Source organism: Monodelphis domestica, chromosome 2 (assembly GCF_027887165.1).
Source record: "Monodelphis domestica isolate mMonDom1 chromosome 2, mMonDom1.pri, whole genome shotgun sequence".
In the NCBI taxonomy this organism is placed as follows: domain Eukaryota; kingdom Metazoa; phylum Chordata; class Mammalia; order Didelphimorphia; family Didelphidae; genus Monodelphis; species Monodelphis domestica.
Genome location: NC_077228.1, coordinates 7,299,102 through 7,312,383, shown reverse-complemented (window position 1 = coordinate 7,312,383; position 13,282 = coordinate 7,299,102). Strand labels below are relative to the sequence as shown.

The 13,282-nt window shown below is 43.0% G+C and overlaps 1 protein-coding gene and 1 pseudogene across 3 annotated transcripts in view; one reads left to right on the top strand and one right to left on the bottom strand.

Moving 5' to 3' along the window:
• Window positions 1-13,282, top strand: part of LRRC7 (leucine rich repeat containing 7) — a 572,907-nt gene that overhangs the window by 202,772 nt on the left and 356,853 nt on the right. The window lies entirely within an intron of this gene.
• Window positions 10,663-13,041, bottom strand: LOC130457032 (histone-arginine methyltransferase CARM1-like; annotated as a pseudogene).

The window sequence follows — 13,282 nt, the reverse complement described above, 5'->3', positions numbered from 1 at the left end:
CTAGTGGAAAAGCAAGATATCATATAAGCTCACAACAGAGAGGATCAGTCATGGAAGAAACAATTGGGAGCAAAATTAGTGAATGGGATCTGGATAGTAGGAGGAGGGAAGCCCATTCTGCCCAAGATATTGTATCATCATCTCTGCAATGTCATACACTCCAAAAGACATTATGGAACTATGGCATTGTTAGATGAAATAAACAGATTTTGGACAGCACCAGGGATATCTACATATGCAATAAGAGTATGTCAGGCATTTGACCTTTGCAGATGATACAACCAAGGTCATTTCAAAAGCAAGGCATTAGGGGGAAGACCATTAGCTTTCACACCCTCCAAATGATTACAGGTAGATTACATCAACATGCCTAGTGACAAAGGATATAAGTATGCATTAGTGATCACAGACAGATTAACCTGGTGGACAGAAGCATATCCAGCCAAAAAGAATAATAGAGCCTTCATGGTCAGGACACTCTTGAAAGAGATAGTCCCCAGATACGGCATTCCAAACAGTATAGATTCTGACAAAGGAACTCACCTCACTGCTAAAATCTTTCAGGAAATCTATCAGAATCTAGGAATAAAGGGAAATCTACAATCAATTTATCATCCAGGAAGTTCAGGACAGGTGGAAAGAATGAACAGAGAACTTAAAACTGCAGTGGGAAAATTTTGTGCACAAACACACCTCAAGTGGACAGAAGTTCTCCCACTTGTACTGTTCCACCTGAGAATGAAGTCCAGGGCAGATTTGCACACATCCCTACATGAAATACTCTTTGGACAACCTCTCTGGCATGGCAGTATAGAAAAGCCATCTTACATTTCCATGCTGGGAGGAGAATTCCAGTTACACACCTATCTGACAAATATACAGGATAGCCTGAAAGAACTAGGAAGCCTAGGATTGATGGTGCAAAGGGTGCCATTAGACTTTGCACTATACAACATCAGCCCCAGAGATATAGTGTATGTGAAATTTTTCACCAAAAGCACAGCAACAGTGCCAAAATGGAATGAACCATTCCAAGTTGTGATCACAACTCCTACTTCAATCAAAGTCACAGGGAAAGAACTGTGGTTCCATGCTTCTCATGTCAAGCACCCCTTTGCCCCCAACTAGCCCAGAGGAAACTGTAACAGAAATTGCCCCAGATCACATACAAGAAATACAAACCCAAAGAGAAAATGACTGCATTGAGGACACACAAAATATGGATAGCCCCAAAGAAAGTGATGCTGAAATATGAAGAATGACTGAAGAAAGACTAATCATAACCCAAGAAACATAAAATACATAAAATATCCCTCTACATCTATCTAACTCTATATCTATCTAACTCTCCATCTCACCCTCAATCACTCTCAATCACCCTACAAGAAAAACATGACAAACATTCAAAATCCTAGAAACAAACAAGAAAATCTTCACACAAAAGTCTTACACTCAATCTTAACTACTCTTACTTACACTCATACACTAGCGACAAATCTTACACACATGTGTCTTCCTGCAAAAGAAGAGAAAGATTCTACAAGCAAAGTGAGATGTCAGTCAAAATTGGTTTCCCGAACAGAGAAAGAATCTGAACCAGAGAAATACTTCCAGGAACATCAGAGACTTTAAATGGATAAAAGGAACACAGAAAAGAACTGTAGCTCATGAACTGTGTAGGGAAAGAACTTCTAAAAACCATGTCATGTAAGATGAATCACCCACATATTAACTTCACACTAAAGACACACATGTAACATACAAGTTCCCACTAAGGACACACATGTAATGTGTGTGTCCTATGTAATGGTTGTACGGTACACATGTATGTACATAATTGTAAAATGTAGAGCACTAACATACTAACATAGAGTAGGAATAAACTAACATTCTTAACCTTCTTAAATCAGGGCTAGAGTATAGTCAGGGTTGAAAAGGGAAGTTCAAATAAATTAGAGAGTCCGACATAGGGAAAGAAAGGACCAGACTAACATAAAACGTGTAAAACTCTTTAAGGTTAATGAAATTGTAATAGCTAGAAAAGTAATGAAAGCATAATATAGCATGAGGAGTTGGAAGAAATTTTACTTTAACCAGAGTTCATGAAGATACTGTTACTGGAGAGTTAATCAACACATTGTTCAGAGATATTGTTAATCCGAAAAGCTGTTATTTAGTTGTATCAGTCTTTGTAACCGACACACTTACCCTAAATCTCTTCCCAGAAACCCTGTTTTAGCATAGTTTTAGTTAAGCCAAATTAAGCTAAATTAGGTTAAAGAATAGGACATAGTTCAGGGTTAAGAGATTTTTTTTTAATTTTGGGAGGGGAATATAGGGGAGAACAGAGAGATAGATAGAAATTTAGTGCCCAGAGTAAATATAAGGTAAGTAATGTATTCAAAGCCAATGCAGATTGTCAAGGTGACAAATTTGTGAAAAACCAAAAGGGGGAATCTGTAAGGGAGAAAATCAGATTCAGCATGAAGAAGAGCAACCCAAGCAGGGGAAGGGCAAAGAAGATGGAGGATTCCAGGAACATAGAAGAGCTGAGGAAAAACTGCCAGATCAACTCACTTCTCTTTGGGAGCTCTCCTGGAGTGGTTGGTCTGAGAGAAACCTCTGAGACAGAAGACCTTTCTGAGAATTGACCACCTCTTAGTGAACCCAAACCCCCTCGGATCCAGCTGAAGATAAAGGAGTGGATGATGGGACTTTGTTAGAAAGCCATTCACCCAGGGAAGACTTCTCTCCTTTCCCTACCATTTGTCCTTTGAACTTCAAACCACAATTAGGTTAGGTAGAAGGAAGGACACATCTCACAACTGACCAAGGTGGTATCAGGCAGATAGCCTGACCCCTCAGGATTTGGGGAGGGGTCAGTTGTTAGCTCAAAGGAATTTCCCATTTTCCACTTTCCTTACCCAACAACCTCACTCTCCCTGTCTTGTGTGTCTCTTAGAATAAGAGTTCTTCTTCTTAGATCAAGTCTGCCTGCCTCATAACATCAAGGAGGGGAAGGGAAGCTTGGGGGGAGAACTATATAAACCTTTCTCCTCAAGGGGGAAAGCCAGCTCCAGGCTTTAACCTCTATCCTCAAACCAGTCTCTAAAGAAACATGTTCTGTTCTCCTAAAAGACAACTTGTGCTGTCTTCCCTAGGGAAGAGAGGGGAGGACCAATCTCTCCCCTCTCTCCATCTCTTTGACTGTTTCATACCTCTTTCTCTCTCATCCCTATAGTAAACGCAGGTGACCCCATTCTGGTCATCTATTACACTTCCCCCCAAGAGGACTGTAGCTTTTCTGAATAGACACAGAGATATGGAGGAATGAATGAATAAATAAAGTAAAACAAATTCAGAGAGAGAGGGAAAGATGGAGGGAAGGAGGGAGGGAAGAAAAAAGGGAGAGAAGAAAAGAGAGAGAGAAACAGAGAGCAACACACTTAGGGAGGAAGCAGGAGAGAAAGAAGAATTGTAGCTGGAAGATGATGGGATGGCCTGACTTTTGGCTCTGTGGCTAGATGGTTGGATGGGAAGGGAAGATGCATCAATGACTGATATCTAATGCCCAGCAGTAAATTCGTAGTGAGCTAAAGTGAGCTAGTTTGCATACACTTAGTCACTAATCACCTGGGTTGGACCTAGGGCAGGAGCTCCAAAGATGGAAGATAAATGGATGGATTTTCCCTAGCCCTCAGGGCAAAGATGTGGAAGACCCAGGTGGGAGATCTGGTTCTCTGGGGTAGAGTCAAGGGTGCTGGTGCTGGTGGGGAGAACTATGAAGAGAAAGCAGGCAGGTGGTGAGATGTCCAAGATGAATGGGTGCTAGTGACAGAAGCAGAGGAGTTGTAGCTGAATCACATGACCTCTATGAAGCCATCCTAAATCACTGGAGGCCAGTCCCCTCTGAACTTAGAGTGCTCACCCTCTTTATCTATTGGTCAACTTGTATCTTTAACGTTTGGGTTTTTTTTAAGGCTACAGTCCTTCAGGCTTCTTCTCCAGGGAACAAATTAGATACCAACAACCCAGTGATAAGCAGGAAAGGAAGTAGATTGTGCCCATTGAGCTATCAATTTTCCATCTACTCCAAGACCCCTCCCTTACCTTACCCTATCGGTGTACCTGGGTCTGGTCAGACTAGAGGTCATACTGGAGTTTAGTGGAGGGCATGGATCAGCTACTGAGCATTGGAGACCATCAAGGATGGAGAAAGGCATTGAGTCCATGATATGTGAGGGATGAGTTGAAAGAAGCAGAAGCGTTTGATCTGGAAAAGAGAAGACATGGGGGTGGGGGAGAACCACGACAGAGGAGTCTCATTATTTAAGGAGCAAATTTGTTTGGTTCAAAATTCAAAGTAACTTAACTAGCTTAGGACTGGCTCCACCAAGCTCCAGTGAGCCTTTAAAGACCTCGACAGAAGGAGGATGCCAGTGAACATGTCTGCCACTGCCACACAAAGGACCATAGGATGAGGACATGGAACAGAATACAAGGGGGACTAGAGAAGAAGCTGTGAACCTTTACAAGTGAGGCTACCTGCCCAGACCAATGGCAGCGCTGACTGGAAAGCTATGAACTAACACAGTAAAAAGCTTTACCGCGTAGACATGTTCCATCAGTTTAGTTTAATTAAATAACCATTAAATGACTACTGGCAAGGCCCTGATGAGTATGACATAGTTCCTGCCCTCAAAAAGCTTACAGCCTAGTGGAGGCTATACGGTTCACCCTATTCAGAAAGTGCCCAGTTGTTTCCTTCCACCCTGTATATGCCTACCATTCTTCTGCCACCCTTATCAATATCTGGGTGACTTCTGACTCCCACTATTTTCATCATCTCCCTTTGGGGGAGAGAAGAGACTCCTCATAGTTTCTATTACTATTTCTATTATCTTCTGTTAGTTTATATCAGCCTAGGTTCCAAATCAAGTCCACAAGGAAATATGAATCACCTAGGTGGATCACTGAGAACTGTGTGCTAAGGGCTAATCCTTCATATCACTAACACCATCCCACCTACTCTGAGGTCTGTACCAAAGGATGCTTTACTGAACCGCAGCCACCTGCACTGCTTTCTGGTCCGCCATAGCCTTCCTTGGTGGGACTGTCCCCACAAATCTTTGCCCAAAAGAGAATAGCCACCTTAGCTCTATCACATAGCTTGTTCCTGGTCACCTACTACTGTAAGATGAGGAACTTTTCTTCTCTTCCTTCTTTTCCTCCTCTTTCTTCTTTTTTTCATTCTTCTCTTCCTCCTCCTTTTCTTCCTTTCTGTGGTTTCATTGGCATAGAGAATTCCTGGTAAAAAATTCTCTACAAGCACAAATGTACAGACTCCACTTAAATTCTTAAAAACTGTCTGGGAATTTTGAAAAGTTAAATGACCTATCCAGAGTGACACAGCCCACAATATTTGGGTGTCCAAGAAGTGGCATGGAGGGTTGGAACCTCAGTAAAGCAAGGCAAGAGTCCACTCATCAAAGTGAGAAGTCTAGAGTTCCAGTAGGGGGAGATCAGAATGATAGCTGGATAGCAGGCATTAAATACAGGAGAAGTGAGGAAATAGAGCACCTGGTATCTCAGAGCAAGGATGCCATCTTGGGCAATGGAAGCACACACTCTGATCTGGCCCCTCTGATCCAACATCCCTTTGGGCTGTTGGATAAATAAACGTGAAAAGACTCTTGAGTCAGGTATCACATGAACCAAACTGTGCCCAGCTGTGTTCCCTAGAGATTACTTTGAACATAGATCTTGAAAGGTTGGCTTTGGGGCCATGTGCCCACATGCTTTTGAAAGGCATCAAGTCTGCCACTATGAGGATGGAGTCCCCAGGCTCTCCATATGTTGGAAGATGTGGAGCAGACTCCAGCTGTTGGGGGCACATCTGGCCACTCTTGCCATCAGACAAACCAGAGTAACATAAGGACAGGGAAGCACGTGGAGCACGGACTGGGGGCTCCCCAGGGATGCTTCTGTCCCACCTGTGCTGCTGGTAAAGAGTGGGCAGATTACATCACCTCTTCCACAGGGATCTGGAGTTGACCAGAGTGTTTAGAGGAGCCAGAAAAAGAACAAAGAATCAAGGCATCCATCTCTGATCAAACTGGTCTATATATGGTGGAGAACAGAGACTAAATGGTAAGAATATAGGTTAAGGTGAGGCTGAGTAACTGTTCAGGGGTGCTCTTAGGGTTCACCTGAGAGCTGCCTATCTGGTTGCCCTGGATGATCTCCTCTCTTCTCTGATACAAAGGAGGGGACCCTGGTGTGCACCAGGATCCAACACTAGAAAGATTTCTTCCTAAACTCTTCAGATGCTTTCAGATCAATGGCTGAAGACCAGCAGTTCCCTGCCTATCAAAGATCAAATATAAATTCCTGTTTGGTATTTAAAGTCTTTCACTATCTGGTCACAACCTACTTTTACAGCCTTATTTCACATGACTATTTTTGGTACACCCTACAGTCCAGTCAAACTCCCCCCATTACTCTTCTTCATAGATCGCCAGTCATCTCCCACCTCTTTGGTTTTGCCTTAGCTGTGACCTGGAATGTCCTCTCTCCTCTTCTCTGCACCTTCGAATACTGAGTTTCTTTCAAGGCTTGGCACAAGAACCACCTCATATACCCAGATTTTCTGGATCCCCCACCTCTTTCCAGCTAGTGCCTTCCCCACCATGGAGCGTTCTCTATGTTTTACATGTGTATGTATATGTGTATGTGTGCATCTGAGTGCATATATATATATTGTGTAGGTATATGTCTGTGTATATATGTCCAAAATACTAGTACCCTATCACCTTATGCACATATTTTATATATGTATCTGAGTACATATATGTGTCTGTCCATGTCCCTGTGTATATGTATGTGCATGTGTATACATGCATAGCTACATGTGAGTATGTATATATATATATAAGCATCATCCCCTGGAGAAGACTAAGCTCTTCCAGGCGAGGGACTATTTCCCCTTGTTTCTGAATCCTCAGTGCCTATGCTAGTACCCAGCATGAAGCAGGCATTTAATAATGCTTCTTAATTGAATGACCTGGACTGGGTTAAAGCTGAAATGAGCTACAATTTCTAGGAAGCCCTCCAAGACGATGGGAAAGTCAGTCACATTTGAAGTCAATGGGATAAATTTCCATTCCTGAATCTGCCACTGTGTAACCTTGCCAAGTCACCTACCCATTCTTTCTTTTCTTTTCTTTTCTTTTCTTTTCTTTTCTTTTCTTTTCTCTTTACTCCTGTATAAAATAATGGAACTAGTCATGTCACTTCAAAGGTTCCTACTCCCCCAACTCTCACTTGGAGATCCTGTGATTCCATCACAGATCCACTTCCTCCAGTAAAGGGATCCATGCTATCATCATTTATGAATTAGAAGCAGACATAATAATGGAGGTATAATAAAGGTAATCATGAATAATCCCTTATTCGCAGCTCTCCCAGCAATGGAGTCATGTGCCTACTTCCCATGGTCCCTCCAACATTTCTGATTTTCCTTTTCTTTACCAATCTAATGGATGTGAGGCATGACCTTGGAGTTGCTTTAATCTACATTTTTCCAATCATTTGTATTTCTCTTTGGCCAATGCTGGCTTGTCTGTCTTCCTTTGATAACTGCCTGTTCATATCATTTGACCATCTTTATCAGTGAATGGCAGAGCTCTTTCTTTTAACAAAGAATAGAGTAGAAATTAAAAAAAAACAATTTGTCAAAACTAAGCAACGCAGCAGTCCAGTCTGATAATATCACTCAAATAAGCAGGAAGCATCGATTCAATACCTTCTGTGTGCTCAACTTTGAGCCTTGGAAATAAAAATGAGATGCTTCTCACCAGAGTCTATGAGGACTGTAAAAATGAGAAAGTGGTACATTCTCTCAACTTTCCTTATATACATGTGTTCCATTGATTTATCACAAAAGTTTACTTTCTTCTAGTCATCTTGAACAGTGTTTTCCTGGTCCTGCTTTCATCACTCAAGTCCACCCATTGGTGGGCATCTTCCATTTTCTGTATTTCTGTATTTTTTCATTGATTCTTACGATGCAATATTTCATTGTTTTCATTTGTTTAGCCAGTCCTGAACCTATGAGTTCCTCTTCAGTTTCCAGGTTTTGGTTACCCCCAAATGCTGCTATTACTCTTTCAACATACTTGGAACCTTTCTGTGTTTGCCCTCCTTGGGCTCTATGCCTTCCAGTGGAATCTCTCCATTGTACTGATCCTTTTTCACTTCCTCACTTGGTGTACCCTTGGATCCAAAGGAACTCATTTAGACAGTGGCTTACTGTAGTCAGGGTGTCACAGCAAGGGAGAGTGCTAACCTGAATCTTGGGGGACCTCAGTCTCATTAGCTCCCTACTTCAAGTAACCATGGCAACAATTAAAATAATGCATGCCAAAACCTTTTTCCTCCAACAAACCATGAAGGGGAGTCTCTGAAATGCATCAAAGAATACTCTGAAATAGTTTTCCATATGAAATAAATTACTTCTTCCCCTGGCATCAGCTAATTTAATTCTCTAACAGAAGAGAAATCAAATCCTAGTTTAAAAAGAAATGTGTTATGATGCATTCACAGGAGATAATCAGAGTCTTTGTAATAAGCCTCCTATGAAATATTTCACCAGAGGTGTTAATCCAAGGACAATACTTCAATAACTTGATAAATAAGCCTTCGGTGGAACAGTGTCACAAAGCCTGCTCCTGCTCTTCCAAGGGCAGGGGACAGTCCCTGCATTCTCTGGAAGGTGAAGGTTCCCAGGTTTATTCCAGAAGAAATTGTCCAGTGACTCAAAGAGGAATTGACAGAGAGCCATTGCATGACTCCCTGTCAGACTGTAACCCAACCTGCAGATTTTGCTCTGAAGTGGATGTTTATTGAGCACAGAGGGCTAAAGTAGATACTCTGTACTTCGTAGCTGGGTTTTTGGAGTGAGCACGCAGCTCTAAAATACATATAGTAAGTCTTTTTTAGTTCAAAATTAAATGAACTCATTTACCAAAGAACTTCTTTGCGTGGGGAAGTGAGAGCCTAATAATCATGATTTCCAGCTGTTTGTACAAAGATGCCCGCAATTCAGATAAAATTGGATTCTCTAACTTCCAGAGTCATAATTCTGATGAATTATTCTTAGGGTAGCTAGACTCAAGCAGTCTTCTGGCCTCATTGGACTGTTGTCAGCAGGTGGGAAGGTGGGCAAGAATGATGATCCTGGAGTCTGGAAGGCTCTAGTTCAAATCCTGCCTTAAACACTTCCTGTTTCACACTAGGCACATGACCCAGGGCAAGTCCCTTAGCTTCTTTCTTCCTGTTTTCTCAAATGCAAAATGTGAATAATAATAATAGCACTTACCTCCTAGAGTTGTTATCTGAATGAAGGGAGATAACATATGAACAGGGCATTGCAAACCCTAAAGCACACTAAAAAGGTTAGCTAGCTCTTAAACTATAGCAATGTCCAAAAGGGACCAGAAAAAAATCCTTCTCCAGCATCCTTGGAAATTTGAAAAGACTGCCATAGGAAAGGTCCCATTTCTCTTCTACAGTTTCACAACAACCACTATTTAAAGCCTGGTAAAAGTTGCTCAGCTTTCAATTGAACTCACCTAATTATGTAGCCAACATCTAAGTATTATAAAGCACACTTATAATGCCTGATCCATTGTAAACCCTTTATAGATGTGTCTGGGTAAGGTTCTGCACTAGACACCTGCAATAAAAAAATACAAAGGCAGTCCTACCATCAAGGAGCTTATATTCCACTGAAGAGAGTCAAGGTATGTAAGATCATTCAAGATAGGCAAAAAGCAAGACAAAGGGGAGGTTCCCACTCATCCCTTACCATTCCTGTAGGTTTCCCCAAGGTTCCCAAGACTCCTGGTACCTTGGGATGTCACCAGGAGAAAAGGAGAGGGCATTCTTGTTCTTTCTCTTTACTCCTTCCCTTCTCTGTCCTCTTCCTTTCCTTCCAAATCCAGCCATTTGCCTTTAAGGGTATATGATGCTTCATGAAAAAGGGCAAGCTGAGATCAGAGAAATTTTGCCCATATTCCCTTAGAAAATGTTTCTGCAATTCATTTGCACTGAACTGGACAACCTGAAGCTCACCTCTAGAAATAATCCCCTCAGCATCTCAGGTCCAGGCAGGTGTTAAAAAGTCAGTTCCTGGCCATGCTAAAAATCTGGCCAGCAGGCTGCCAACAATAAAGAGGTGTCGATTAAAAAAATTAGAGGCAAGTAGGTTGCATAGTGCATCCATTGTAAGAATCGGAATCAAGAAGACTTGCCAAAATGCATTGTGTTTGGTGGTGATGAAGGCCAGGGGGAGACCAGGAAGATGGTAGGACTTTCTATGTCAATTGGCTATTGAACAGGTAATGGGTATTGGAGTCACCTCTCTTCTGATTACTGGAGGGGCCTTATGGAATCCTTGTGCTCATGCTGAAGGCCAACTGGGAGTGTGTGATTAACAGTCCCAGTGTTGTCTAAAGGGATAAGGTTGTTGGGTTTCATAGAGGCTCTACCAGAATGTTAGAGGTCATGGGTCATTAGCATCCTAGCCACAGCCATCCTGCTGCTTAGATTTGTTAGGGTCCGAGAATAGATCACCCAAAGGAGCACACAGAGACAATGCAATTCAGGCAAAGAGAAGTTTATTACTAGCAATGCTAGGGGAGCCCAAGCAAGGGGTTCCAAAGAGGCAGAGGCAGAGTGGAGTTTATATTGGTTAAAGCAGTCATAGTTGAGTTACTTGATGGTGGACGCCTGGAACATTCTGTTAATGATGTTGGCTAGTTCAGCATAACAGGGGGGTGATGTTGGACAGACATGAAAGGTAGGTGACAGTGACTACTGGCATACCTCAGGGGTCCTGTAATTCCTGGGACCTTGCCCAGAACATTCTGTTGAGGGACAGTCTGTTGTCCCTTACAGAGTGAGGGTCAGTTGATTTTTACCACATAACAGATTGTAGGCACTGCCTATGTTCCACATGTTCTAAGAGGGAGATGTGTAGTAGGAGCTAGGAAGAGGAGATGGCATCATAGCTGTGTATACAAAGAAGATCCCTGGATTTGGGGTGTGTCTGGTCCACCCGCCAACAAGGCTTGGATCATAGCTCTGTCTCTTACTTGTGATGAGCAGACATGTCCACAAGAGCATGTTCCCAACCTTTACAAAGAGCAATGACTGAAAACCCCCACCACACTTGGCACCAGAGTCAGAGGCTCCTTGGGTACTGGAGACAGGACCCCTGAAGGCTATATCGAACCAGAAAGCCAAGCCACAGACAAGCCCTGGGCACAGTGTGTGGAACTTGGTTGGGACTTCTATCCTGTGCAAGTCACCGTCTTTGACATCTAAAACATTCACCATACATTTTACCGACTTAGTCTGATATCAAATGTTTCTGTGACTTCATCTAGTACTGCTCCTCCAAGTCAATTCTGTGAAAAGATGGCTGATCCCCCAAACTGGTCTTGGTAAACTCTTCCATGCAGAGCTGCTCATCTGTGAAAGGCTCGAGATGAACATTCCCAATGGCTGGAAATATATTGCCACTAAGCTTTAAGTGCTTCTTGGCATGCAGGTCACTCTCCAAGGTACGGTCATTGGAAAGCACGTAGCTCATTGGCTTTGTCTGCTCAGGAAGTAAGATTTCCTTCACTTTTCCAGGAACGGCTGCAGTGCAGTCTGGGAGGTTGTTATTCTTTACTAAAATTTTGGCATGCTGAGCCATGATGTTTGCTTCTCCTGCATAGGCTGCCTGAGCAGTGAAGGAAAGACAAGATCACTAAGCGACAGCTGGCTTCTTAGACAATCTTGTGTTTGAAATCATGATGGTTCTGGAGGATTGCCCTTGGTTATGTGCCTGTCCGTAGGTAATCTTGCATTATATTCTGTGATGTAATGAGTAGTCATAGAGCACCGAAGGAGGTCACCAATGGGATCATGAGCATCACTTCTCAGAAAGTCATGTTGGGGGACAAGGATGAATGGTTTCTGGAATTATTTTACAGGGGATAATTCTTCTGTCTGCTCAGTGAAGAGGAAGAGCTCAAAGCTGTGACCTCAACAGGTCTTCAGAATATTTTAAAGCATTGGGTGTTATAGACTGCCTGAGGAGGCTGTTACATCTCAGGGTGCTGCCAAGGGACTACTTTCTAATTCAGCTGCTTTCTGTTTCTCTGGATGCAGAGCACTGAAGCACACAAACATCTTCTTGGATATAGAGGGCGATGCAGGTGTTATCCTGCAGGTGTCTGCTGCTCCATGTGTCTCTGGATCTCACCATTCACATCCTGGATGGTGAGGAACCAAGCACTGGGGGACACAGCTGTGGTCATGCTGGACCCTCTGCCACTGCAGCCATCTTCATAATCATTTTGTCATTAGAAGTGTTAGAGGAAGCAAGAATAGGAGATTCTATCTCAAGCTGAACCTCAAGTAGTTGACACTGGTTGATAGGGTGGAAATGATGGATGAGATGGAACCTTCAAGAGAAAAGACCGCCCCCATCTTGGAATTTAGGCTCCAGAAGGAAGCCAGATCCTGATATAGTCTGGCATGTGGACACTTTGGAAGACAAGTTCCAGAGGTCTGAAGAAAGGGTAGTTAGGATGCCAAGGTCTACAACTCAATTTGCCTCATAAGCTTGGCATTGCCGACCTCTTCCTGTGTCCGGTTCCCATTTTTTTCACCAGGCTCAGGAACAAACTTCTCCATTTGTCATTTAAAGCCCATCAGAACCTGCCTCCAACCTTCCTGTCCAGCCTTACTCTCCTTTGCTTGGTCTATAAGGCATCCCATGGTCCATCTCCATGTCTTTACACTGTCCACTGCCTGAACTGCATTTCCCCCTTGCCTCTTTTTCTTCGAAGTTCTAGTTTCCTCTCAGATTTAGTGCAAAGGCTACATCCTGCCTGGAGTCATTCCTGACTCTCCCCAATAGCCCAGCCATGAATGCTGCCCTGCCCCAAATGACTGCCTTGCCTGGTGTGGATGTTGTCTACTCCAGAGAGGACAAGCTCTTTGGGAGCAGGGTCCTTTTCATGTCTTTCTTCATCACTCAGGAGCGTAGGACAATGCCAGTGGGGGCTTCACAGATACTTGTGGAGTCATAATATGGTTAAACTACTTTCCATTGGAGCAGAACCCAAGTCTTAATCTCAGCTCCGAAATGTATGAACTCTGAAAATTTAGTCAAGTCCCTCCCCCATCTGAGCCTCTATTTCTTTGTTGTAAATTGGGGCAGTTC